General features: G+C 44.0%; 1 long non-coding RNA gene and 1 pseudogene across 4 annotated transcripts; both read right to left on the reverse strand.

Moving 5' to 3' along the window:
- Positions 1-9,142: 9,142 nt before the first annotated feature.
- Positions 9,143-24,196, reverse strand: LOC125930022 (uncharacterized). Of its 4 annotated transcripts, none has more exons than XR_007460036.1 (4): positions 23,899-24,196; positions 21,188-21,264; positions 21,038-21,064; positions 9,143-11,095 (listed from the first exon to the last, which is right to left on the reverse strand). It is a non-coding gene; the product is annotated as an uncharacterized LOC125930022 (long non-coding RNA). The 4 variants fall into 4 exon arrangements; XR_007460034.1 differs by having other exon boundaries at positions 23,452-24,196; XR_007460035.1 differs by lacking the exon at positions 21,038-21,064 and having other exon boundaries at positions 23,452-24,187.
- LOC125930021 (peptidyl-prolyl cis-trans isomerase A-like) lies at positions 11,320-13,422 on the reverse strand (annotated as a pseudogene).
- Positions 24,197-27,193: the final 2,997 nt, after the last annotated feature.

The following is a 27,193-nucleotide window of genomic DNA, read 5'->3' on the forward strand; positions in this document are numbered from 1 at the left end:
TTCATGCTCTCTCTCTCTCTGTCTCAAAAATAAATAAATGTTAAAAAAAAAAAAACCTGAGCTGAAGGACAACCTTGTTATTGTTTCTTGGATCTTCTATGACCTGGTTTTGTCCATCAATGATTAACTTACTTTGGCTAGCAGGGATAATGCTAAAGTTTGAAAATTCACCTAGCTTTCTAAGTGGAAGGACGCCAACATTTACTGAGCTAAACTGTGTGCCCAGAACTGCTTTGGTGATTTCGTGCCCATTATTGCATTAAATCTTCTTCGTAATGTGATGAGGAAGTATTACGCTCTCTGAAGCTCGAGGAAGACAAGTCACTTGATCAAGGTCCCAAGTTGCTAACCAGCAAAATCTGAATCTGAACTTAGTTTGTCTGAGACCAGCGTCCATTGCCTTTTCACCTCACTGGCTTAATCCCCCAAATGAAACCACTAGATACATATTCTAACCTGGAATATGCCTCTTTCATGTTGCAGTATAATTAATGTCAGTGTGATGTTAGTTTCAGGTGTACGATACAGCAATTCAACAATTCTTTACATTACTCAGTGCTCGTCACATCACGATAACTGTACTCTTAATTGCCTTCACCTGTTTCACCCATCCCCCCACCCACCTCCCCTCTGGTAACCATCAGTTTGTTCTCTATAGTTAAGAGTCTGTCATGGGGTGGGGGGGGGAGAGATACAATTTTGATGTCAATTGAAGGCTATTTTCTGTCTGTAGAGTGTGTGACAGAATCCGAAGAGGTCCCAAGGCCAAGCACCAAGTAAGACCAAATGCCCAAGTCACAATGTGTCTCTGAGAATGCTCCAGAACTAGGTGTAAAACATTCTGGATTATCTCCTCTTTGGTACCACCTATCCTTGATTGTCCCTTTGTCTTTTATTCTCCTTAAGAATAACTAGTGTTGGCTAGATTTCATGACATCAAAAAACAAATAATTCATTTGCCCTCCAGGGCCATAACCAGTGATTGCCCTTCTAGTCAGTGATACATGGGCCAGTGTTTATATCTGATACCTTGTTTTATCTGTGGTCAAATTCTGCTATGAAGATAACAAAGAAAGTTGAACGTTCCGAATTTTACAGACTTCATTGTGAAGAAATTAGCTCAAGAAAAGGCCAAGTCTCTGGGAAGAAAGACCGAGAATCTCTAAGCCCCAGGTTTGCAAGCCTTGGTTAAAAAGGTAGAGTCCTAGCCTGCCTGCCTGAAGGTTCCCATTTAGTAGGTTGGGAGTGGGGTCCTGGAATCAACGTTTTAACAAACAAACCAGGGGATTAAGTACAAGCAAAAGCTGCAGGGAACACACATTGGGAAACAGTTCTAAGGTACATCTCATCCAAGGAGGATATAATTCTTCACTTACTAGGTGGAGGTTCTTTCCTTTCTTTTTTTCTTTTCAGCTGACAGAGATAAAGGACTGCACCTCTTTACCCTAATGCTGAGAGGGAACTACGTGAACCTCCACAAAACAACTCATTTTCTGGGCATGTTTCAATATAAAAAATGGTTAGCTGTGGAGAATTCCAGAGAGCTGAGGTGGGGGAGGGGTGGTAACCAAGGAATGCTAAAGATCCAAGAGAGGACGCCCTCACGAATACCCTTCATGAGGACAAGGAATGTGCTTGGCCCAATCAGTATGAAGGCCATAAATCTGGACTAAGCAGTCGCACTAATTCAAAAGTCCTTTGGAATTTCCAGACAGTTCTGTTTTTTATCGAGTATACGAGTCAGCATATCTTTCAAAAGCTGCCTGAAAATGCCAACGCTCTGGCTGGCTGCCATGTTTCTCCAAGGTGACGCGTACCGTGTGCAGGGCTGTCTTCATGGTTGTTTATGGGCAGGGAGCCATTTTGGTTGATCAGCACCTGAGCCAAACCAGTCGTTAAATATACTGAATGCCATCCCTGACTGTGCCAATACCTCTTGGGCAAGTGTTGGCCATGGAGGTTCACAAAGAGTGAAGGGTGTAAAGGGTGCCTTGAGAAAGGAGAGCTGGAACCTCAGGCAGGGTGGGAAGAGGAGGGGCAGGGAATACAGAAATACTTAGCTCGCTGTCCCCAATTAACTGGGGTGGCAATCTCTTTAGAGGAGTCAGGGCTGAAGGGCAGGGCGTGGCTCCTGGGGCCTGAGCTGAACCTGATTCAGAGATCATAGTCTCAGCAGTGATCATCTGCAGTGATTGATTACTGATGTCTGCCAAGGGCTCAAGAAGGGCAGTGTATGTGTGGCATGCTTGTTAGCTGGGCTCTAACTGACGTGGAGCTACATTTTGAACTCTCCAGCATTTTGCTGATCTCTCCCTTCAGAAACACACACCAGCTTTTTCTTTCTCCTCATGAATATACATAGCCATCAACATGCTGCTCGAATAAGAGATTTATAGTAGTTTAGGCAGACTCTCTCAGAGGTATCTGGCCTAATGAGCAGTAAATGCCACTCAGCATATGTCGCTAAAAACTATGAACAGGGAAATCCCTATAAGATAGCTTTCCCTGTGTAGCCACTTATTTTCTTTGCAACAGATGTCCAACGCATCAGGTTCTTTCGTGCCCTGGAACCAACTGTCACCCTGAAATCCCCTGGAGTGGATCATGACTGTGGTAGGATTTATGACATCTGTCACCGGGCTTCACACAGAAGACCTGGTAGATTAATATGAAATATGACTGAGTTCATCAGCACTTTCAGCCATAACTGAGCTCTCTGGAAACATCTGTACCACTTGAGTGTGCTGATGTTCCCAGTTGTGTCCAGCTGAATGGATAGGAAATGGGACCAAATAGGGCACTTATCTCCCTTCCTTATCACACTCCACTGCCTGGATTTTGACCTTTTTTTTTTTTTTTAATAAAAATCAAATATCCTTGGGGCACCTGGACCACTCAGTCAGTTAAGCATCCAACTCTTGATTTCAGTTCGGGTCATGATCTTACCATGTGGGATCGAGCCCCATGTCAGGCTCCACGCTGAGCATAGAACTTGCTTGGGATTCTCTCTCTCTCTCTCTCTCTCTCTCTCTCTCTCTGCCCCTCCCTTGCTCACTCTCTCTCAAAATAAATAAGTAAACTTTAAAAAATCAAATATCCTTTTTAAAAAATTGTTTTTAAGTTTACTTTGAGAGAGAGAAAGAGACAGAGTACACAAGTAGGGGGAGCAGAGAGAGAGGGAGAAAGAGAGAATCCCAAGGAGGGTCTGCACTGCCAGCATAGAGCCTGATGCAGGGCTTGAACCCACAAACTGTGAGATCATAACCCAAGCCAAAGTCAAGAGCCAGATGCTCAACCGACTTGAGCCACCCAGGTGCCCCACAAAAATTAAATACCCTTAAATATTAAATCATCTTGATTAAATCATCTTGTTACAAGATTTCTAGAACTTGTGTTTTCATTGGAAAGCACCAGTCTTTGATAATGTAACCAAAGTTTCTAACACCAGAGAGTTTGCTTTACAGTTTGATCTGGAAGTTTTGTGCTTTGGGCTTTTTGGGGGTTGGTGTGCTTATGGTACTGGGTTGAATTAGGATTCTCCAGAGAAACATATATGTATATATATATATATGGACTTATTATAGGAATTGGCTCATGGGAATATGGAGGCCGAGAAGTCCCACAATCTGCTGTCTGCAAGCTGGAGAGCCAGGAAAGACAGTGGTATAATTCAGTCCAAGTCAGAAACCTAGGGAACCAGGAGCACTGATGGGCCAGGGCAGAAGAAGATGGATGTCCCAGCTCAAGCAAAAACAGCAAATTCTCCCTTCCTCTACCTGTTTGTCCAATCCACTTCCTCAATGGACTGGATGATACCCACCTACATGCTAAAGACGATCTTCTTTACTCAGTCTACTGATTCAAATACTAATCTCTTCTAGAAACACCCTCACAGACACACAGAGAAATGATGTTTTGCCAGCTAACTGGGCATCCCTTAGCTCAGTCAAGTCGACACATAAAATCAACCATCATATGGCTTGAGAGCATAGATTCTTAAAACTCATTACGATTTAGAGAAATCATACCATTTAGAGAAATGGTATTTGTCAGTTTTTTTTTAAAAAAAAAAGCAGTGTGATATTTGATTACTAATGTGAATTGTAGAAAAATGCCATTGAGGAATTGTGTGGAGAAATACCAAGAAGAAACAGCAGTAGGATGGGGAAAAATAGTTTGGGCCATCGAACCTGTTTTCTGTTAAGTGATGTTAAATGACAGTTCCATTTGTTGAGTTATCAATGTGATGTAGAAGGTTAGGAGCCACACCTGACTTCAGATCCGAACCCACCACTTATTAGCAGTGTGGCCTTGGGCTAGTTTTTAAATCTAAGTCTCAGTTTTGTCACTTTTGAAACAGGGATAGTAATAGCTTTTACTTCATGGGATTCAATGAGAAAAGCCAATGGGAATATACGCGAGGTAACCTAGCACCGTGTCTGGAACACCGTAAGTGTGTGTTAAGTGTTAGTCATCATTATTATCATTTATTATCAGCATTAGGAAGCAGGAGCCCTTTCCTCAACGACTTACTTAAATTAATAATCAGGGTAACAACAACAGTAGCAAACACACGTCCAGGCCCTTAACACGTATTCAACTACAACCACCCTATGAGGAAGGTACTAATGTTATTATCACCCGTAACTTATAACTGAGGAAACTGGGTCACAGTTGAGATTAAGTATTCACCCGTTTGTGTCTGGCTTACTTCCCTTAGCGTAACATTTTCAATGTTCACCCGCATTGTAGCATGTATCAAAGTTTCATTCCTTTTCAGGGCTTTTTAAAAATTCATGCACCTGTTGGGGCACCTGGCTGGCTCGGTTGGAAAGGTGTGCGACTCGTGATCTTGGGGTTGTGAGTTTGAGGCCCACGCTCGGTGTAGAGTTTACTTAAGAAATAAACTAAATTCATTCGTCTGTTGATAGACACTTGCCTTGTTTTCATTTTCTAGCTACCATGAAAAGGGCTGCTAGGAACATGGGTAAATGAGTATCTGTTTGAGTCCCTGCTTTCAGTTCTTTTGGGTGTATCCCTGAAAGTGGAATTGCTGGATCACGTGGTAATTCTATGGGTAACTTTTTGAGGAAACACAATATTGTTTAGCACCAAAGCTGCACCATTTTACATTCCCACCAACAGTATACCACAGTTCTGGTTTCTTCAAATCCTCATCAACACTTCCTCCTCCTCCCTTTTTGGTAATAGCTATCTCAATGTGTGTTTTAATATACATTTTTAAGTTGTTTTTTCTTAAGTTTATTTATTTTGAGAGAGACAGAGATCGTGTGAGTGGGGAAGGGCCAGAGAGAGGGGGAGAGAAAGAGAGAGAGAATCACCAGCAGGCTCTGTGCTGCCGGTGCAGAGCCCGACGTGGGGCTTGAACTCATGAAACTGTGAGAGCGTGACCTGAGCCGAAACCAAGGTCAGACACTTAACCTACTGAGCCACCCAGGTGCCCCAAAGGTGTGATAGTTAATTTTATGTGTCAGCTTGACTAGGTCACGGGGTGCCCAGATACGTGGTCAAGTTATTCTCCATTCTCCATGTGCCTTTGAGGGTGTTCCTGGATGAGGTTAACATTTAAATCAGTAGACTGAATAAAGCGGATGGCCCTCCCTAATGTGAGCCTCATCCAATCAGTTGAAGGACTGACTAGAAACATAAGACAGACCCTCCCCTGAGTAAGGAGGAACTTCTCCTGCCTAACTGACTTTGAGCTGGAACATTGGTCTTCTGTTGCCTTTGGACTCAAACTGAAACACTGGGTCTTCCTGAGTCTTGAAGCCTACTGGCTTTTGGGCTGGAACTACATTAGCATTCTTGGTTCTCAGGACTTCAGATTTGGACTGGAACTACCATCCACTCTCCTGAGTCTCCAGCTTGCCAAATGCAGATCTTGGGACTTTACAGCCTCCATAATCATGTGACCCAATTCCTTATCATAAATCTCTCGATAGATAGACTGACAGATAGATAAGGGGCAGGGAGGAAGAAAGGAAGGGAGGGAGGGAAGAAGGAAGGAAGGAAGGAAGGAAGGAAGGAAGGAAGGAAGGAAGACACCTCTTATTCTGGGTTTGTCTAGAGAATGCTGGCTAACACAAATGGAAAGAAAAAATAATAAAGTAAAACCTTGGATTCTTATGTACATGTAACCTGAAATAATCAAAACCGACACAGTGTTGGATTTCATTATGTAATCCAAGGAGAGACAGGCATATTTGGATCCTGAGATTTCGCTTTGCGATAAAGTTTTAAACTGAAATCTAAATTCCAATGGTTTGGACAAAGTGTTTCTCCTTAGAATCTCTAAAGATAGGCCATGGAAAACTATAAAACAAGAAAGATCATAGTTAAAAACACTACAATGAAACATTAAGGAAAAGAAGAATGGGAGCTCCATAGAGGAATGAGAAGAGACAAAAACTGAGGGCAAATATATTTAAATGAAACTTCCTCTTATATTAACATTTCTAGGCCCCAGAGAAGGAAGCTCCATGTGTATATATTGACAACTCACTAGAAAGGAAATATAAGAGGTACCTATACATTTGAAAAAAAATGTTCAACGTCATTAATGAAAGAAATTTCAAACCATTGAAATAGCCATGTTTTTGTAACAATGTGAATTCTCACTGCTGGTCAGGATGTGGTAAAAAATTAGCAGGAAGGGAAATGGATATGAACAAGGTTCATGGATATGAACTTGGATATGAGCTTTCCGGACACCATTTGGCAACATGTTTTAAGAGGCTCGAAAATGCTCATCCTTTCGACATTATACTTTAATTCTTAGGGAAATATTTTTCTTAGGGAAACAAACTTAATATCAAACAATGTGCACTGCGTTATTACGTAGGACAGTAAAAGAACAGAAAAGAAAAGAAAAAAGAAAATTGCTACAGACAGCTTAAATGTTCACAAAAGGTAATGATTCAGTAGATCATATCTATGAAGTAATCTATAAAGTAGTTTTTAAAAACTGTGTTCGTGAAGTGTTCATAACGTTGCAAATGCTTATAATAAGGTCAAAGAGGAAAAAAATCAATACTAAACTTATATGCCAAGCAGGGCCTAAACTGCCTAGGACAGCTCCTAGAATGCCAGCCATTCCTTATGGTTCTCTTATATGGGTCTTTTATCCGGTGACCTTTCCAGCTGACCACAGCTGGGCCAGGGATGGAACGCTGCCCAGGAAAAGCCCGTTTATCTACAGAATGGCCATCAGGGAAGATAGTGATTAACTGGACCATGCAGAACATTCCTCGGCAGAACCTGAAGTTGAGGCCCAGGGACAGCAAAGCGATTGGACACAGGGGAGAGGTTAAAAAGTTGTCAAGTCTCCAACATGGTGGCGATGAAGCAGTGTCTCCATTATCTACTGTTGTATAACGCACCATCCCCAAACTTGGTGTCTTAAAACAGCAATAAAAATTTACCTTGCTGGGGCGCCTGGGTGGCTCAGTCAGTTAAGCGTCCGACTTCGGCTCAGGTCATGATCTCACGGTTTGTGAGTCCGAGCCCTCCATCGGGCTCTGTGCTGACAGCTCAGAGCCTGGAGCCTGCTTTGGATTCTGTGTCTCCTTCTCTCTCTGCCCCTCTCCCGCTTGTGCTCTGTCTCTGTCTCTCAAAAATAAATAAATGTAAAAAAAAAAAAAAATTTACCTTGCTAACACATCTATTTCTTATTTTATTTATTATCATTTTTTAAGTAGGCTTCATGTCCAGGGTGACGCCTAATGTGGGGCTTAAACTCTTGACCCTGAGCCGAGATCAAGAGTCGGGGGCTTAACCGACTAAGCCACTCATTTGTAGGTGCCCTCACAAGTCTATAATTTGTCAGAGCTGAGTGGTGACAGTTATTTTCTGTTTCATGAGGAGAGTCAGGGAGACACGTTCACCTGGGGGTAGAGGGTCCAGTTTCAATATGGCTCACTCACAGAGCTGGCACATTTGGGCTCACTATGAGCCATGGGCCTCTGTTCTCCTCCACATGGTTTTCTTCATGGACTTCCTCCCAACATGGTGACTGGGTTTCAAAAGGACAAGGTTGAAGAGCATGACCTTTTTCTTTTCTTTTCTTTTCTTTTCTTTTCTTTTCTTTTCTTTTCTTTTCTTCCCTTTCCTTTCCTTTCTTTTAGCACATGGCATGTTTATGACCCGGACTTAGAAGTCAGAGCGTTGTTGGAGGTCACCAAGGTCATCCTAGTATCAAAGGCAGGGGTCATAGGCTCCCCATCTTGCCATAGGAGTGGCAACGGTCTGGAGAGGCATGGGGAATAGGAGATACTGTTGCAGCCATCTTTGGAAAACACCGTCTGCCACAAGTCCATAGGGTTAAGGAAGTGAGAGGGAAATAAATAACCTGGTTTGCTAAAGCTGTGCTGGGTCCTGCATGACCTGAAGTCTCAGAGCTACATTCTAGACACCATGAGACCTGATATTCAGTCCTGGGGGCCCATGATATCAGGCCTGTGCTCTTACAGTAAACTTCCATTACTTGATTACTTAAGGTGACTTTAGCAAACCTTCCACCTTGCATCAACCGCAACAAAAGCCCAACTAATCCAGACACATCATGATTTCAGTTATTGAAAGAAAAATGAGGGGTAGCCTGGGTGGCTAGGTCGGTTAAGTGTCTGACTCTTGATCTTTATTAAGGTCCTGAGTTCAGTCCCCATGTTGGACTCCATGCTGAGTGTGGAGCCTCCTAACAAAGGAAAGGAAGAAAGAAAGAGAAATTAATGGAAGGAAGATTGGAAATATGTTGAAATGTTAATAGTAGTTGACTCTGAGTGGTAGATTCTTGGGTGATTTTTTTGGGTGATTTACCCCCTTTGAGATTATTATTTTTTAATATGAAATTTATCATAAAATTGGTTTCCATACATTTAAGATTATTTTTAAAACACTGAGGGGTGCCTTGGTGGCTCAGTTGGTTAAGCGTCTGGCTTTGGCTCAGGTCATGATCTCAAGGTTCATGAGTTTGAGCCCCGCATCAGGCTCTGTGCTGTCGGCTCAGAGCCTGGAGCCTGCTTCGGATTCTGTGTCTTCTTCTCTCTCTGTCCCTCCCTTGCTCACACACTCTCTCTCTCTCTCTCAAAAAATGAATAAACAGTAAAAAAAAATCATTAAAAAATTAAAAAACACAGGAAGGCTAAAAAGAACTAAAAAGCTTTACTCAGAAAAGAAATAAGGTTCTTCATGGCGTGGAGATTTGTCTTATAAATGAGCCTTCTATCATGTTATGTCCGGTCCCTTAGACCTGGTTCTCATAATGGCCCTGATTGTGCCTCGTTCTTCCTAAACCTCATTTTTAATAATCCCAGCTTGGGGCCGGTTATTTGCCAGATGGCTTTCTAGACATCGTCATGTGTAATGATGACCCTACAAGTGGGAGTTCAAGGAAATTGTAAGAGGCCTCTTGTCTAGTCTGCTTCTCTCATTCTTCCCTGCCCTTGAGCAAGCAGACCCTCAGAAAGGGCAGACTATTAAGCCCACTCTGCAGACAACCACTGCATCAGGTTGGTCAGTCAGGCCTGCCAGTTTCTCGAATGCTCTGTTGCTTGTCAAAAAGAGCAATGACACTCCACCGCAGGAAAGTCCTCATGGGCTCAGGACTCCATTTCAACTCAAATCCACTGAAGGGTCCCCATTTTGTTATTTCTGCTTTCCCACGACTGCTAGCTGGTCCAAAAATAGCAATGAAGCAAGTTCAAGCCGAACTCTCTCCATTCTACAGATCCTCTAGAGCTGTCCCCACTGACTCTGTCCCTTTCACATTGTCTTGTATGGGGACAGGACACATACTGTCACCAGCAGGCATGGCCCCTCAACGTGGTGGGAAGTCAGCTCAGCTCCCAGAGATTACCAGAGCATTCTCTCTCATCCCCCTCCCCCACTTCTCTTTTCCTTTTCTTGCTCACCCTGCCTCACACACTCCCACCCCCTTTCACCTCGCTCACATGCGTCATTGCATGCGCGCGTGCACACACACACACACACACCCCCTCTACTGTCACCTCGCGCAGATCTGTTCATCAGGGTTTTTGTTGTGTCTTGGTACAATGTGGTTTCCCCTCATTCAACACCGAAACCTCTTTTATCCTTTATCCTCAATCCCCACCTACAATCTCATTGCCTGCAGATAGGCTATGTTTCCAAGCCTCTGTGAGCTTTGTAAGTTTTGTGTTTGCTGAGAAGTTCCAAGCATCCAGGTATTTTTTTTTTTTAAGTTTACTTATTTTGAGAGAGACAGAGACAGTGCCAATGGGGGAGGGGCAGAGAGAGAGAGCGAGAGGGAGAATCCCAGCAGGAGGCTCCATGCTCCCAGCGCAGAGCCCCGATGTGGGGCTCAAACCCACAAAACTTCCTGATCGTGACCTGAGCCGAAACCAAGAGTCGGGTGCTGAACCGACTGAGCCACGCAGGCGCCCCGCATCCAGATATGTTCATGGTCAAAATGGCTAGGGAAAAAGGGGTGGGGGGGGGGTCAAGCCAACATAGGGGATCTGTGACATTTGTTATTCCAAATGTGTGACCTCAGGAGGAGCTCTGCCACGTACTAGTGAGACCGGGCTTTCAGATCTGCCCCATGTTCCCCTAGAAACGGCGAGGGCTTCTCGGACAAACAAGATTGCTGTATCTTGGAGGCACCTCTCCGTAAGCGCATGTTCTGGCAAGAAGTAATCGCTGTTGTGACCTACAGTAATGGGTCTGAGCGCTGGTGTGGAGCAACTTCGATGCATTTCTCATTGGCTCGTTTGACAATTGCAGAAGTATTAACAGCAGCTCGGCAGAATCATCTCGATCACACGAGCACAATGTGAAAGCAGCAATTGGTTTTTCCTTGGTCACTGCGTTTATGAAGAAGCTTCACCTGTGAGGCCTCTGCCTGCTCGCCCGGCACAGAGACTGCCCAGCCAGAAAGAGTCGTCCCTTCGTACAGCCATGTTTGTGTGCCAGGAATGTTGGGATTTGGTGCTAAGGCATTTTAGTCCTTTTGAAAACCTTGGGGAACAATTAGCTGGAATAGTTTTGTATCGATAAAGCCAAAAACCGTCTGATGAAGGGCCCATCTCTTCCTTGCTTTCTGAAACAAAACAAAAAAAACCCTATTACTTAATGCAGTATGCAGCATGAAATACAGTTTTAACTTTAACTACAATTCAACAAACCTTTACTTAATTGCAACGATTTGTTCTAGGCCCTGAGGAGGGAACAGTCTTTAAAACGGGATTCTCTCTCTCAAAGAGCTCATTTCCTAAACAAAGTAATTAGACTTGTGTGAGAAATGTTGCAAGTATATATGAGGGACAAGGGGGGACACAGAGGAGGAAGAAATGAACTCTGGAGGGTTCAGGAAGTCTTTCTGCAGGAAAGCAATGCTTGCGGTTTTGCAGGATGAGTAGGAGTTAGTCTTGCAAACAAGGTGGAGAACAGGACATCATTCCAGACAGAGGGACCGAGGCAATACTGTGGGTGAAGGCATAGACAACCGATCTGTATGGGGAAGGCAGTGAGGTCAGGAGTCGATAAGACAAATTGGGAGAAAATGGTGGGGTCAAGAGCCTAATGGTGTTCATGAAGTCTTTTTAATTTTTAATTGAGATACAATTTACAACCATAGGATCTGCCCTTTTAAAGTATCCTTTAAAAAATGTTTTTTAGTACATTCACAAAGTTGTACAACCATCACCCCTATCTAATTCCAGAGCATTTTCATCACCCCAAAAGGAACCCTGTCACCCCCTTTTTCCCTCCCCCTGGCTTGCTTCTGGAAAACACTAAGCCACTCTCTGTCTCTATGGATTCACCTACTCTGGACACTTTATATACATGGAATCATAGAATATGGGCTTTTTCCATCTCGTTTCTTTCACGGAGCATAGTGTTTTCAAGTTTCATCCATTTTGTAGCATGTAACATTATTCCTTTTTAGGGTAGAATAATATTCCATTGTATTTGTTAATCAGCTGATGGCCATCTGGGTTGTTTTCACCTCTTGGCTATTATAAATAATGCTGCTATGAACATTTGTTTACACCCTTTTGCGTGACACATGTTTTTAATTCTCTTAGGTATGTACCTAGAAATAGAATTTCCGGGTCTCATGATTACTCTCTGTTTAACTATTTTTGTTTGTTTAGTTCTTATTGCATAATCATAAACTTAACTCTGCAAAATCCAGCTAGACTTGGAGGAGACTAAGGAAAATGTGGAACCTGTAGAACTGCGGCAGAAGCACAAAGATTATCGAACAATTTGAGCAGATGGGGGTGAAGGGGGCTCTTCTGAGCTACAGAAGGAATGGTCTGGTAGTTAAGATAAAAACACAAGTCAGATGGTGATCTTTCTGCTGGTCTTGCCATTCATGGACCCAAAGTGTTTCATGGCTTCTACAACATACCCTCTTTCGCCCTGCCAAGACCACATGCTTGCCATCCAGCCACTCAGTGTCGGCAGTGCAGATGAAAAACTGGGAAGCATTTGCGTTGGGTCCAGCATTGGCCATGGACAAGATGCCGGGGTCCATGTGCTTCAGAATGAAATTCTCATCATCACATTTCTCCCCATCGATGGACTTGTCGCCAGTGCCATTAATGGTGTGGGAAGTCACTGCCCTGGCACAGAAATCCCAGAATAGTCCTATGAAAGCAGGAATCTTTAGAGCCAAATCCTTTCGGCCCAGTGCTCAGAGCATGAAAGTTCTCTGCTGTCTTTGGAACTTTGTCCGCAAACAGCTCAAAGGACACGCGGCCCAAGGGTTTGTTGTCCGTGGCGATGTTGGAGAACACCATGGGGTTCACCACGGCTAGGCAGTGCAGGCAGCTCATGGGTGGGGGTGTCTCCAAGGTCTCTGTTTAACTTTCTGAGGAACAATTAGACTGTTTTTCAAAGAGGCCATGCCATTTTCCATTTCTGTGAGCAATCACAAGGGGTTTCAATTTCTGTGCATCCTTACCCACACATGTTATTTCTGTCTTTTTTTATTCTACCCATCCTAGTAGATGATGGGTAGACTAATGATGTTGAACATCCCTCTGTGCGCTTATCGGCATTGGCAAATATTCTTTGGAGAAATGTATATTCAAAGCCTTTGCCCGTTTGTCAATTGATGAAAACCTCATAAAATTTACAAAGCTTTAGCTGGACTGACACCGAGAGAAGAATAAAAGTACTAAAATTGGGACATTACTACCAATCTTACGGAGAATTCTATGAACATTCGTATGCCAACTAATAAATCAACTGGATCTTCTCAAAATAAAAAATGTGCTTCAAAGGACATGATTACAGTAGAAAGACAACCCACAGAATAGGGGAAAATATTTGGAGATCATGTGTCTTGTAAGGTTTGCTCTCCGGCATCTATAAATAACAAACTCTTACAACTCAATAATGAGACAAATAACCCAGTTGCTCTCCGGGCACAGGATTCATCCATCTTTGGTCTTACGCACAGAGTCATGAATATTCATTAAGTAAACTTCTTTCAATTGATTTTTTTCATTGTTTATAATAGCAAAGCGCTAGTGGCCTACACCACCGATGTGTGTGCGAAAGTATCAGACACTGCAATGTCCTAACTGGGCCATTACCAAGTTACATCTGAATACAAGCAAAGACATCGAGATTTGGGGCTGAAAAACACTCTCAACACAATTGCTTAAACCCGCTACCGCTCTGGACAAGGAAAAAACGCTTCAAGTTCAGCTCCCAGACTGTGAAAGTGAGACCCAGGGGACCTGGGGTAAATTCAGCGTCTCTGTCTCTAATTTCCTAACCACATGTTTCCACCAGACTCAGAAGTAAACAGCATGAGGAAGCAGGGAAATTGCCTCCCCCTCAAGCCGCTGCAAGCTCCTTCTCCTTCAGATCCATCGGAGCCTCCAGGGAAGAGGGTCCAGAGTTGGCTTCGAGGACTCATGTCCCTGCTGCCTTCAACGTGCCGTGTGGCCAGGGTCCCACTCCCACCGCTCCAGAAAGTTGAACAACGATGGACGCTCTCGTGTCAAGAGTGGTCAAGAATGGTGTCAGTCTTCATCCCATGCTAGCTGAGGGTCCTGAATGAACGAATCGGTCGTCAGTGCTCCTTCTATCACCTGCTGGGGCACTCTCTCTCCTGTTTGCCCTTCTACCCGCTCTGACCTCATCTTTCTTCCCCAGCTCCTCTTCTCCCACCAGCCCCTTCCCGTTTCTTGCAAGTGCATCCTAGGTTTCATATTTCATATTTTCTCCCTCCCTAGCTCCTCTCCCTTGGTGATTTTCAGCAACTTCCTCCTAGCACCGTTATCTATAGTGACCCAGTCTCTGTCCCCAGTCTCCACCTGTGAGCTCCACGCCTTGAGCCCCAACCACCTGTGGGACGCTGACACTGACAACGGTTTTGAGCAAGTGTCTCCAACTCGACGTGCCTCGGACTGTACCAGCTCTCCCCCAAACCTGTTCCTCTTCTTGTCTTCCTTAGCTTAGTCCTCACATCACCCAGCCTGGATAGTTCTGAGTCATGAAATATTCTCCCTCCCCCTCCCTCTGTCCTCATATATTCAATCCACTGCATTTCTGACAAAACCATTCCTGGACATCTCTCCTCTCCACCCCCCGCTGCCTTCCCAGCTATCTGCCCGACTGTAGGCATGGCCTCTCCTTCCCATTCTGCACTGCTACCAGAATCTGCTCTCATACACCCCAACGTGAACAGTGTCCGGCCTTCAGGTTTTTCCAGAGCTAGGGTGACTGGACGTCCCTGTTAGCCTGGACCAGGGCAGTTGTGTGTTGGGTGTTCTCTTATTCCATCTGGGCTACCTGCCCTTTTACTCCCAAAAGTGACCTAGATGGATGATGAATTACGTGGTCATCCTCTGACGGCTAACAGGATGAAATCCCAGCTCTTTTATCTGCCTTAGAGTCTGGCCCAGGCTAACTTTCTAGCTCTATCTTCTTCCACTCTGGCCACCTGCCATTCGCCAAACATCCTGACCTGACCATCCCAAGCAGTTTCCTACCTTATCGCCACTGTCCATGCTGTTCTCTCTTCCTGAACACCTTTCCCCCCTTTCCCACTTATCAACTCCTCCTGAACCTTCACTGCCACAACAGCACCTCTTCTGTGACACCTCATATGCGGTCTGTCCCCATCCCCACCTGTCAGAGCCTGCTGCTCCCCGTCCTCCCCCAGACCCCTAGCCTGTGATCCTGCAGAGGTTCAATTTGTTCACACCTCTGCCGTGGGTTCTTGGAATCCGGTACAACACCTGGAATGTTGCAGTCTTCAAAGGGTTTTGCAAGAGAGGATTTAAAGAAGCATGAAGTCAGGAGTATTTTCTCTGGCTCTGATTAGAATTAGGAGCTTTTATCCTTCATATGGGACTTGCTCGAGAAAATCCAACGTGTCAGAGCCACGTCTGTTTCTTCGTCTATAAATTAATAAGGACAATAATTGCTGCTGCCCAAAGCTACCCATGTGAACTCAGTAGGGTAATAAAAACAGGTCCTGCTGTTGAAGTATAACACGTTGAAATAAAGAGTGAGATGAGCTTTGCATCTCCTGTCATCTGGCCCTCAGCCCGGGGCCTGTGGAGGGTGGGGGCAGGAGAAGTTTCTGAGTGCTGGCAGATGGCTAAATGGAGAATTACCTATGGGAGGTCAAAATGATTTATCCCCATTCAAATGAAACTAATGCGAGGAATAACCATCTATTGATCACGTGCACGGGTCAAATACCTTGCTAAGAATTTTACATGCCGTCTCTTTACGTAAAGCCCATCTCGTAAGATGGATGTTACGAGTTCCCATTTCACATTTGAGGAAGCTGAAGCCCAGAGAGGTTAAGTTCATTTGCCAAGGGCATGAGGCTAGTAAGTGGAGTTGGGATACGTAATCATGCTACTGATAATGCACATGTATGTGTCTGAGTCCTTCGGAAGCGTGATGCTTGGTCCTCACAACCACTCCATGAGTTACCATCATCAGACAGGAAAACTCTTAAGTAGATGGCCCAAGGTCACATAGCTAGTAAGAAACTGTGCCAGGCACTTTACTCCAGAAACCACACGCCTGGTCACCACCTTTGCTGGCTTTCAGGTCTGTTTGATTTTGCTGTCTCGGCTTATTCCATGTTGCCAGCCTCCATCAGACACTCTACTCTCGTTCCTGAAAGTGTAGTCTGCAGACAAACGGTATCAACAACACCTGGAAAGTACGTGAGAAAGAATCTTGAACCCCACTGCAGACCTAGGGAATCAGAGGGTGCATCATAACAAGATCCCGAGGTCCTGGTCTAAGCCCTTGGGTCTCAACCTTGTCTGCATGCTGGACTCCCCAGGGGAGCTTGAAAGTGTCCTGATGTTGGGGCTCCACGCACAGCGATTCTGTTTCATTGTCTGGGTGTGGTGTGAGTCCTGGGCTTTTAAAAAGCTTCCCAGGGGATTCTGATGTGATGCCAGGGCTGAGAACCACTCTCTTAAGCAAATACACTGTTGGTTCCTTCCTTCCCTCATTCCTTTATGTGCAACAGACCTCACTAAAGGACACGCACAGCTTGCTGGGGAGATGGACAAAAAAAAAACCCAATTACAATAGAGTAGAAGAAGCACTATGAAATCATTATTCCAGGGCCAGGAGAGACTCAAAGGAAGGCCCAATGTCCGGGTCTGCATGAAGGAATCAAGGCAAATTGCTCACAGGACTCTCAAGGACAGATAAGAGCTCTTGGATCTGCTGAGGGGGGTGGTGAGCTGGTGTGGGTGAAGGGAAGGTTCTGTGTTTACTAGTAAAATGAGCTTTATAGAATTTTAAGCTAGAACAGATTACACAGATCACTTAATGAATCCAATGGTTTCCTAACATTTTTGACTATGGCCCGATTTAGGAGACACATTTTATGTGTTGGCCCAGAATATATACAGAGTTTCATGGAATAGTATTAACCTTCACTACATGTGATGCACTTTGATATCTTCTAGTCTTTCAACACACTTCTCTTTCATTAGAAAAAAAAAAATCCCTGGGGCGCTTGGGTGGCTCAGTCGGTTAAGTGTCCAACTTCGGCTCAGGTCATGATCTCACCGTTCATGAGTTCAAGCCCCGTGTCGGGCTCTGTGCTGACAGCTCAGAGCCAGGAGTCTGCTTTGGATTCTGTGTCTCCATCTCTCTCTTCCCTCCCCCACTCATTCTCTCTCTCTCTCTCTCTCTCTCTCTCTCAAAAATAAGCATTAAAAAAATTTTTTTTAAGGAAAAAAAAAATCCTGGGCATGCCTAACTGAACTGGTCTTCTGTTCCACTAACAGGTCATAACCTGCAGTTTGAAAGACCTGACTTAATCTCTTCCATTTTTTCCTTGAGGGAACAATGACCAAGAATATTTAGACAAGCTAGCCTGAAAGAGTAAGGAAAAGTGTATTTAAATCCCAGTGTAAGGAATTAGTGTTAGCAATAAAGAAACCCTTCTCTAGGGGATTAGTTGTTGGAGATTTCAGAAGGACTTGCCTTCTTTGGAAGTCCCACCAATTTTCTGGGAGGCTAAGACAGCCCTGTAGAGAAGGCAAAAGGGTGAATTAACAAATGAAGAGTCCAAGTACTTTCTAGCCCCACTAAAATATCCTAGATGGATGAATATTACTAAGCAAGAATTCTCAGTTTAGCTAGGTTTGGGGAGGAGTCAATGTCACCTGGAAGGCAGGGGGGAGGGGGTTGTGGAGAGAGCCCTATTAGACCCCCCTGGGGCCCATCTAGTATTCATGACTCCCAGCCATTCTGATATGCACACTGCCCCTTTAAGGCCAAAATTCCAGCTGACAATAAGCCCTACTGAGGTTGATGGAGGTCTGTCATTCACTCCAGTGCATTGGGACAGGCAGGAAAAACAAAGGTGAGCACCACTGATCTCTTGAGCAATGGTTTGCCAACTTTTTGGTTTCACAGGCCCATAAAAGTTCAAACTGAGTTTAGGAATCAGTAACAGGGTGCAAACGTTTATTGTGTCAAATAAGGAAGTAAAAAAGAAAAACCCAAATACACAAAAAAACAAATCTCCCCCCCCCCCCAAACTACTGCCATCTACAACTATCATGAGGATAGAAGGGACATGATCTTAAACTAAAGGAAAGTCTTGCAAATTGAATACATTTAGCTTTAATAAAGAAATTTTTTTAGAGTTTATTTTCATTTATTTTGAGAGAGAGAGAGAGAGGGAGCGAGAGGGGGAAGGGCGGAGAGAGAGGGAGACAGAATCCCAAGCAGGCTCCGCGCTGTCAGCACAGGGGCGGATGCGGGGCTCCAACTCACACACTGTGAGATCATGACCGGAGCCAAAACCAAGGGTTGGACGCTTAACTGACGGAGCCACCCAAGCACCCCTCCCCTTAACAAATTTTAAAGAAATGTTTAATTATGGTAACTATACATAGGATAAAAATGTATCATCTTAACTGTTTTTAAGGGTACAGTTCTATGGCGTGAATTAAATTCAATTGCTGCGCGACCAATCTCCAGAGCTCTTCATCTTGCAAAACTGAAATTCTGTATCCATTAACGAGTCACGAAATCCTCCTCCCCGCAGCCCCTGGGAACCATCATCCTACTTTCTGCCCTATGAATGTGGCTACTCTCTAGTTACTCATATAAGTGGAATCATACAGTATGTGTCTTTTTGAGACTGGCTCATTTCACTTAGTGTAATGTCCTCAAGGTTCATCCCTGTTGTAGCACGTGTCAGAATTTCCTTCGTTTTGAGGTCTGAATAATATTCCATCGTGTTACAATGTTACATTCATCCATGGATGGACACAGGTCGCTTCTACTTCTTGACTGTTGTGAATAATGGTGCTATGCACATGGGTGTACAAATATTTGTTTGAGTCCCTGCTTTCAGTTCTTTTGGGTGTAAACCCAGAGGTGGGATTTGGGGGTCATATAATAATTGTATGTTTAATTTTTTTAGGAATCATCATACTGTTTGAAGACATTGAGCTCTATATAGATAAAAAAAAAAAGCAACTACTGCATTGTCCTAATTTTTTTTATTTCACTATGAATATTTCATCACAGACTGGCATTTGTTTATATAGATCAATGCCTAGAATGACTGCTCCAACACATACAAATAAATACAAGAAACCAGAAAATCTGGATTCTTTATATTTTGTCTGACAAGAAAGCGAATTCTTTTAAATCATAAAACATCCATTAAGTAGTTTGGAAAATTATACAAAAGCCATTAGCTTGATTACACTAAATATGAAAAACAAGACAGTTCCTATTATTCAATTTATCATGTCATCATCATTTCAAATTTGACTGTAAGTCACAGTCATTCTAATATTGGTCATTGAAGGTAACAGACACTTGTTTTTCCCCTTACATGAAGTCTGTGTATATCAAGCTAAGTAAATTTTCTGCATGGTGGGGCTTTGAAAAAAAAAATTTTTTTTGGAGTGGTATGTATATTTTAGGTTCTTTGTGAGCTACAGAGGAAATTCTTTTCCTACTGAAACTCATGAGTTATTATCAAACAACCTTAATTCAGTAGAACAAAAATCCTACCGTATTAAAATGAAATCCTAACTGTAGCTGTCATTCTCATTATTACTGGTCTTGGCAGGGGGCGCCTGGGTGGCTCAGTTGGTTGAGCGTCCGACATCAGCTCAGGTTATGATCTCACAACTCATGAGTTCAAGCCCCACATCGGGCTCTGTGCTGACAGCTCAGAGCCTGGAGCCTGCTTCAGATTCTGTGTCTCCCTCTCTCTCTGCCCCTAACCCACTCACATCCTGTCTCTATCTCTGTCAAAAATAAATATTAAAAAAAAAGTACTGGTCTTGGCAGTATTTTTCACTTCTTCACCCAATCATTGGTGGGAGATGGGGATGAAGAGATAACAAAATTTATTAGTAGTATGCCATCTGTTTAAAAAATGTGCTGGAGAAACCAGATAGACGTACATTTGAACATTTAATTGAAATGTTTTACTGAAGAAATTAAAGATCTCCTCTAATTCCTCCCTAGAAGTTCAGTGAATCACAATCTCAATGTATTACAAATTCTGAAAAGCAACAAATTGTCTTTTCCAAACCTATGAGTCTGTTGTTTGCACAAGTCATATCTGAAGTTCCTTCCTATTTATCTTTCCTTTTTTTTCCTCGCCTCACGGAAGTAACTGAATTCTGGAAATGCTTTTACCGCGCATATGTTTGACGGTAAAAACTGAATCAGAAGATGCCTAATGGACTTTTTTCCCCCCATTTTGCCCTGTCTCTGCAAAATATGTGTTTTTAGTGCAGCACATTTTATTTTCCTATTTGTATGAATTGCTTGAAGCTTGATATTAACATGTCACAGAAGAAAATGCTCTACAGGTATGAAAAAAACACATCGTAAGATCTGATTATTTCATGATGTTTAGGTCTGTTTGTTTCACTGAGAAGGTTGTAAGAGTGTTTTGGACATTAGTGTGCTAGAGGTTAGTATTTGTTCATCTGTAGTTAATGTGCACGTTTTGCCCATGAGAATGATAGGAAAATGTATCTGCCTCCAATCATTTGATTAGACCTGTTGAATCTTCTATTCATGCCCACTGCTACTGATGTGGGTCAGCCTCTCATTAATTTTTTATTCTGGTAAGATATACACAACATAAAATTTATCACTTTAAACATTTTTAAGTATAGAGCTCAGTGGCATTGAGTACATTCACATTATCATACAGCTAATCATTTTCTACCTGGGTTGCTGCACTAGCCTTTAAAATCCAGCCTTGTTATGGGATGCCTGGGTGGCTCAGTCAGTTAAGCATCTGACTTTGGCTCAGGTCAGGATCTCACGGTTGGTGAGTTTGAGCCCCATGTCGAGCTCTGTGCTGACAGCTCAGAGCCTGGAGTCTGCTTCAGATTCTGTGTCTCCCTCTCTCTGCCCCTCCCCTGCTCATGCCTCTGTCTCTCTCTTTCTCTCAAAAGTAAAAAACGTTTAAAAAAAGTTAAAAATTCAGCCTTGCTTCTAATTTTGCCCCCGTTACGGAAAGACATAGAAATCTTACCTCTGTTGACTTATTTTCACCATGTGCCTAGGGAAAAAATGGAAAAAAATGGATGGGGCATTCTTTGCCATTTCTTCTGTGCTTTCGGCTTCAGAATTGATGAAAACCTAATGGGGATCAAGTTCTAGGGGCAAAGAAGGGCATACGTACCTGCCGCCCTCGTTCCATCCCTGATGTGGGTTATTTCTTGCTCGGGACATCACACCCAAAGCAATTGTTCTGTGAACCTAGAAAATATACATGCACTTAAAAACTCATTTGGCATTAAAGTGTCTAGCCACCGGAAGCACGAAAAGGTTTTTAGAAGTAAAATGTTTTAGCTTTACAATGTGTGCAAATAATCATTTCAAAAACTTAAGAGCTAGGACTCTCAGGTGGTTAAACTTGGACAGGTTCACACAAGTGTTAAAGGAGCCTGCCTTGCCCCCGGCCCCACCGGCAGGGGAGCTGGAATCCCCTGGTCTGCACTGAGTCTTGAGTCCTGGAGAGGGGTGGGGAGTGGTGGGGACTTGTGCTTTAGAAACAAGGAGCCCATCCATGCAGCCGGCTTCAGGTTTCAAGCCTTTGGCAGTGCGGTTTTGTATCACTAGATGTCAGTGTGGGCTTTCACAGCTGCCACCTTCTTTCCTCTGTGGGACTCGTACCAGACTTCACCCAGGGGCCTTCCTCAAGTCCTGGCAAATGCAGGCCTATCTTCAGAACCGCAATTTCACCAAATCTATCGTCCGCTTTCGTATTTTAAAACACAAAGACCCCAAGACTGCTCCTTTTTTTTTTTTTTTTAATTTTTTTTTTCAACGTTTTTTATTTATTTTTGGGACAGAGAGAGACAGAGCATGAACGGGGGAGGGGCAGAGAGAGAGGGAGACACAGAATCGGAAACAGGCTCCAGGCTCCGAGCCATCAGCCCAGAGCCTGACGCGGGGCTCGAACTCACGGACCGCGAGATCGTGACCTGGCTGAAGTCGGACGCTTAACCGACTGCGCCACCCAGGCGCCCCAAGACTGCTCCTTTTAATGCTACGGCCTTCTGATCTCAATGCTTGCATTTAGAAGGCGGTCTGAGAGGCTGTTGTGAGGCAGGTGATAGGACGTCGTTGGGGCTATGGTCCACGTGGGGTCTTTTAAAAGCACCGTAGATACTGGTAGTGCCCGGCTGCAGGAGACCACAGTGTCCTATGCTACCATGGCTCAAGAGTGGGGCAGGGAGCCAAGAAGAAATACGTATGATCCACCACGTAAAGATTTAAGGATTTCATGGTCATGTTTATTAGATTTTTTTCTGGTTTTGAGGCAGCTTATAGCCGGGGGCTAGGGGGCGTTCTGAAACCTTAAACGATAGTCCTTAGTCTCCCCTTGCTGCTGTAACAAGTTACCACAAACTTTGTTGCTTAAAACCACAGAAATCTATCATCTTATGGCTCTAGATAGAGCTTGGAAATCCCAAATGGGTCTAACTGGGTTAAAATCAAGATGTTGGAAGATCTGTGCTCTTCTTGGAGGCTCTCGGGAAGGATCCGTTTCCTTGCCTTTTCCCGTTTCCAGAAGCCACTGGCATTCCTTGGCTTTCGGTCCCTTTCTGTGTTCAAAGCCAGCAGCGGCCAATCAGGTCTTCCTTGCACCGCACTCCACTTCCTCTGTCCCTCCTCCTCCCTCTTTCACTTTCGAGAACCCTTGTCCTTACATGGGGCCACTCAGACAATCCAGGACAATCTCCCTGTCTCAGGTTCCTTCATTTATTTGCACCTGCAAAGTTCTTCTTGCCACAGAAGGTAACATATTCACAGGGATGAGCGCATGGACATCTTTAAGTGGGCATTTTTCTGCCTATCGTAGTCATCATTTTAAAAATAATAAACGATGCAATGTTTGAGGTGATGAGCCTTTTAATAGCCTAATTTAGTGTAATAGGACCCTGCTGTTTGTACCGTAGACCGTGTTAGAAAATAACAAGCCCTGGATTTCCTTCGTTCCTGGAATGTTAACAATGAAGAAAAATAAATTTGCCACGCCTAGCATTAATATTTGGTCGCCCTCCAATCTGACTGCACAGCACTAACTCTGCTGCCCCTTGTGACTCCCCATTTTCGGGAGGTCTCTCCTAGGGATGGCACCCAGCTAGTACAGGGCGAACACACACGGAGAACAGGAGACGTGGCTCCAGCGCTGACAAGCGTTGTGCAAGATGCAATCTGGGGCTCGGAGAAACCTGACTAAAGTAACCCACGTACCCCTCCATGAAAATTCCACATCGGCTGGGTGTCTAAAGCCAAGAGAACTTAACCCCAAGCCTTGCCACAACCTAAAGGCCGGTTTTGTTCTGCTTTGTAAACCTGACTTGGTCTCCCTACGTCTCACACTTGATCTTTCCCCCATATTTCCCACCTAGCGCTACCAGGGACCAGAAAGCTTACCTGTCACCCTTGAGCGTCCCTTCTCGGTCATGCACAAAATCCAATTGGTTTCCAAGACCTGTGGAGGCTTCTCTCTCTCTCTCTCTCTCTCTCTCTTTAAGTTTATTTATTTATTTTCAGAGACAGAGAGAGAGAGCCTGCGAGCAGGAGAGGGCAGAGAGAGAGAGAGAGAGAGAGAGAGAGAGAGAATCCCAAGCAGGCTCCATGCTGTAACGTTTGAATCTGCCCTACATCAGTCTCTTCTGCTTCACTCTTTTCCCCCCTCCTATCAATAAATCCTCCAAAATGCCTCCTGAGTTATCCTTCTAAACTGTAAACACAATCATGCTACTTCCCTGTTTGCAGGGTGGTTCCCTTTTGCCTTCTGGAATGATTCCAACCTCTTAGCCCAGCGCACCAAGCCTCTTAGACTCTGCCTCAACCTACTTTCCCAGGCTGTTCGCTCACCTCAAGGCCTCCTAATCTTCATTCCAGCTACAATGAGCTGCTCGCAGCGCTTCAGAGGCTCAAAGCTCTCCCTCGCTTCATGTTCCTTCGGCCTGGCATGCCTGTGGTTGCTTAAGCCAGCTCTCTCTCTCTCAAGACCCAGCTCACTATCACTTCTGGGAATGCATCCTTGTCCTTCACCCAACCCCCATCCCTGCACTCAGCCCCGGCGTGCACTTACCACACTGCATTCGATACATCTCATTATTTATGTCTGTGTCCCTGATGATAAGCTGTAAGGTTCTTGGAGGCAGGGACCCTGTTTGACTTAACTTTGCATCCCCTGTGCTAAACACAGGGCCTGACATATTACTGACGTGCAGTCGCTTTTGGTTTAAGGAACGAAGACATCTCCGGTTTGGGTCCCAAGGTATCCTGATGTCTCCAGGCACCAGGGACGGACCCAGTTCCGGGCTATGTTCTGAAACCTCCCCAGTTTAGGCCTGTGGCCTCTAGAGTACAGCCAGAGAGCCCAGCTGGCTTTTGGGAAATGGGGGGTGGGGCAGGTTGAACTGAACAGTAGCTTTTATTGCTCTGGGTTTTGTTTTGTTTTGCTTTGGTTTTTTTTTGTTTTTTTTTTTTTTTTTTTTTTTTTTTTTGCTTGTTTCCCAGGAAAGTTAGTCCCGCAATTATGAGCTTACCACTTCCAATCTGGCCCAACCTGAGAGCATATATCAATCAGTAGCAACTCTAAGGGAATTGACCACCTAAGGCACGGGCCGCCCTGGCCCAAGAGTGCAGAAGACAGCAAATGTGGCCCACACAAACGTAATGTGGTAATAACAGCCTGTTAAGTCAGTAGTAATTCAGGACATGCGTTATCACCGCTAGCCCTCGTGATCCCCAGCAGTTACTGAATGTCTGTGTGTGCACACTGTCTGGGAGCTCTACAAGCAGGCACTGTAGGGACTTAAAAATAAAACAGAAACAGAGTTTCCGTACTTGGGAGCCTTGTGCAATCTATAGGCCAAAAATAGGGAGCTTGCCTTTACTGGGGCTTTTGGCTACCTCTGGGGGGGGGGGGGGAGGAGGTGGTAAGGGAAAATGTCTTATAAGACTTTTTAATCATTCATGTCTAACCATAGTGATTTAAACCAGTGGTAGGAAGCAGGGATGAGAGAGCATAGGCATTGGGGGCGGAGCCACATGCATTATGTAGCAGAGAACTATTTTTTCCCCAGATTCTTCTTCACTTCAGTAGGCTGGGAAAATTCCCTTGATACTGACCCCGTGTCACACCTTTCCACTGAGCGTTATACCTTTCCAACAGTAGGTCCCTAATAAAGATCAGGGATTCCTTTGAAAACGCTAGGTATGGAATCTGAGCAATTTCTTCATAATGGAGGAACAGTAGCATGGGTTGTGGTTGTTTTGTGTTAAGGGTTTTAAAATAAGGGCTTTTAACGATTTTTTAAAAATATCGTTCGCAAGCCAAAGTGGATTGAAAGTAGAGCATAATATAAATATTTAAGCTCTGATTACTACTTTATGACATTTTGATAAGAAAGAATTAAGTTATTTTTATATAATAAAGATAGGTGCTGACATTGTGTCTCGACCTGTATTTAGAAAGGAAAATGATTCAGAATCTGTTTAACATGGCTTAGGGATCTGGTCACCGATTGATTAACATGAAGTGCTTTTACAGCACATTTAATCCTATTCAGGACCCCAAAGTCTCCTTAGGGGAAGTGTAATTTAACTGCCCTCTAGAATCAAAAGATATTTTTTATAAAGTTTTAATTTTTTTTTAAATGTTTATTTATTTTTGAGACAATGCGAGAGACAGAGTGCAAGCAGCGGAGGGGCAGACAGAGGGAGACACAGAATCTGAAGCGGGCTCCAGGCTCTGAGCTGTCAGCCCAGAGCCCGACGCGGGGCTCGAACTCACGAACCGTGAGATCATGACCTGAGCCGAAGTCGGACACTTAACCGACTGAGCCACTCAGGCACCCCCAAAAAGTTTTAAATATTAGAGACTTCAAATAGATAATCCTGGTCTCTCAATGATAGTTTCTTTTCAAATTTCATTGAGATATATATGCATGCACACCCATCCGTCCCATGGTAGAAAGATGTAGGCTGGCCATCATGATATGTCAGAGTGTCCTCAAGATTCATGATGTACATATTTCTTAGTAAATCACTACTAAACAATGATCACCCATAAAGCATTAAGTGTCAATGATGCATTCAAATTACACAAAGTGGACGGGACACCTGGGTGGCTCAGTCAGTTAAGCATCCGACTTGGGTTCAGGTCATGATCTCACGGTTCGTGACTTTGAGCCTCTCATCAGGCTCTCTGCTGTCAGTGTGGAACCTGCTTCAGATTCTCAGTCTCCCTACCCCCCCCCGCCCGGCTTGTGCGCTGTCTCTCTCAAAAATAAAAAAAAAAATAAACATTTAAAAATTAAAAAAATAAAATTGCACAAAGTAGTAAAATCAGTACCAGTATTGGTATATGTGACAATATCACGACCTGCTACAGATCATATGCAAACTAGTACAATTTGCTAGAGATAATGACACTGAGATAAAAATTCATGTATCTATTAACAAATTTCTTTTTTTTTTTTTAACGTTTATTTATTTTTGAGACAGAGAGAGACAGAGCATGAACGGGGGAGGGTCAGAGAGAGGGAGACACAGAATCTGAAACAGGCTCCAGGCTGTCAGCACAGAGCCCGATTCGGGGCTCGTACTCACGGACCGCGAGATCATGACCTGAGCCGAAGTCGGACGCTTAACCGACTGAGCCACCCAGGCGCCCCCCTCTTGACAAATTTCAAAGTCTTTTCAAACAGAGACTGAGTCACTTGAGACTAGCAACTCCACTGTGAGACTGGTATTATGATCATCTGTGTTTTACAGAGGAAACAGGTTTAGCCAGGTTCAGTAATTTGCCCTAAATCCCACAGTCAGCGCTAGACAGAGCCAGGATTTAACTCTGGCCTGAGCTCGCCCACTTCATGGTGGGTGCACTTGTACTCCTGTAGCACTTGGCTCCTTCCTTTGGAAGACAGGCATGATTGATTAAAGCATCAATGCGAGTAAAGGGAAAAGAGAATTTGGCGTACTCAGAGAAAAGTAAAAGTGTGTTAAGGGCATTGTATACATTATGGATGTTCTCTGTAAAAAATTACCCAACAATGTGGTCCCTAAATATTCCTCTAAACTAACTTCAGTTTTACAATGTAAGAGACAAGTTTCTAATCACCACTAAGATCCTAAGCAGTGTTTTCTATATTAAGAT

Source organism: Panthera uncia, chromosome A2 (assembly GCF_023721935.1).
Source record: "Panthera uncia isolate 11264 chromosome A2, Puncia_PCG_1.0, whole genome shotgun sequence".
NCBI classification, from domain to species: Eukaryota; Metazoa; Chordata; class Mammalia; order Carnivora; family Felidae; genus Panthera; species Panthera uncia.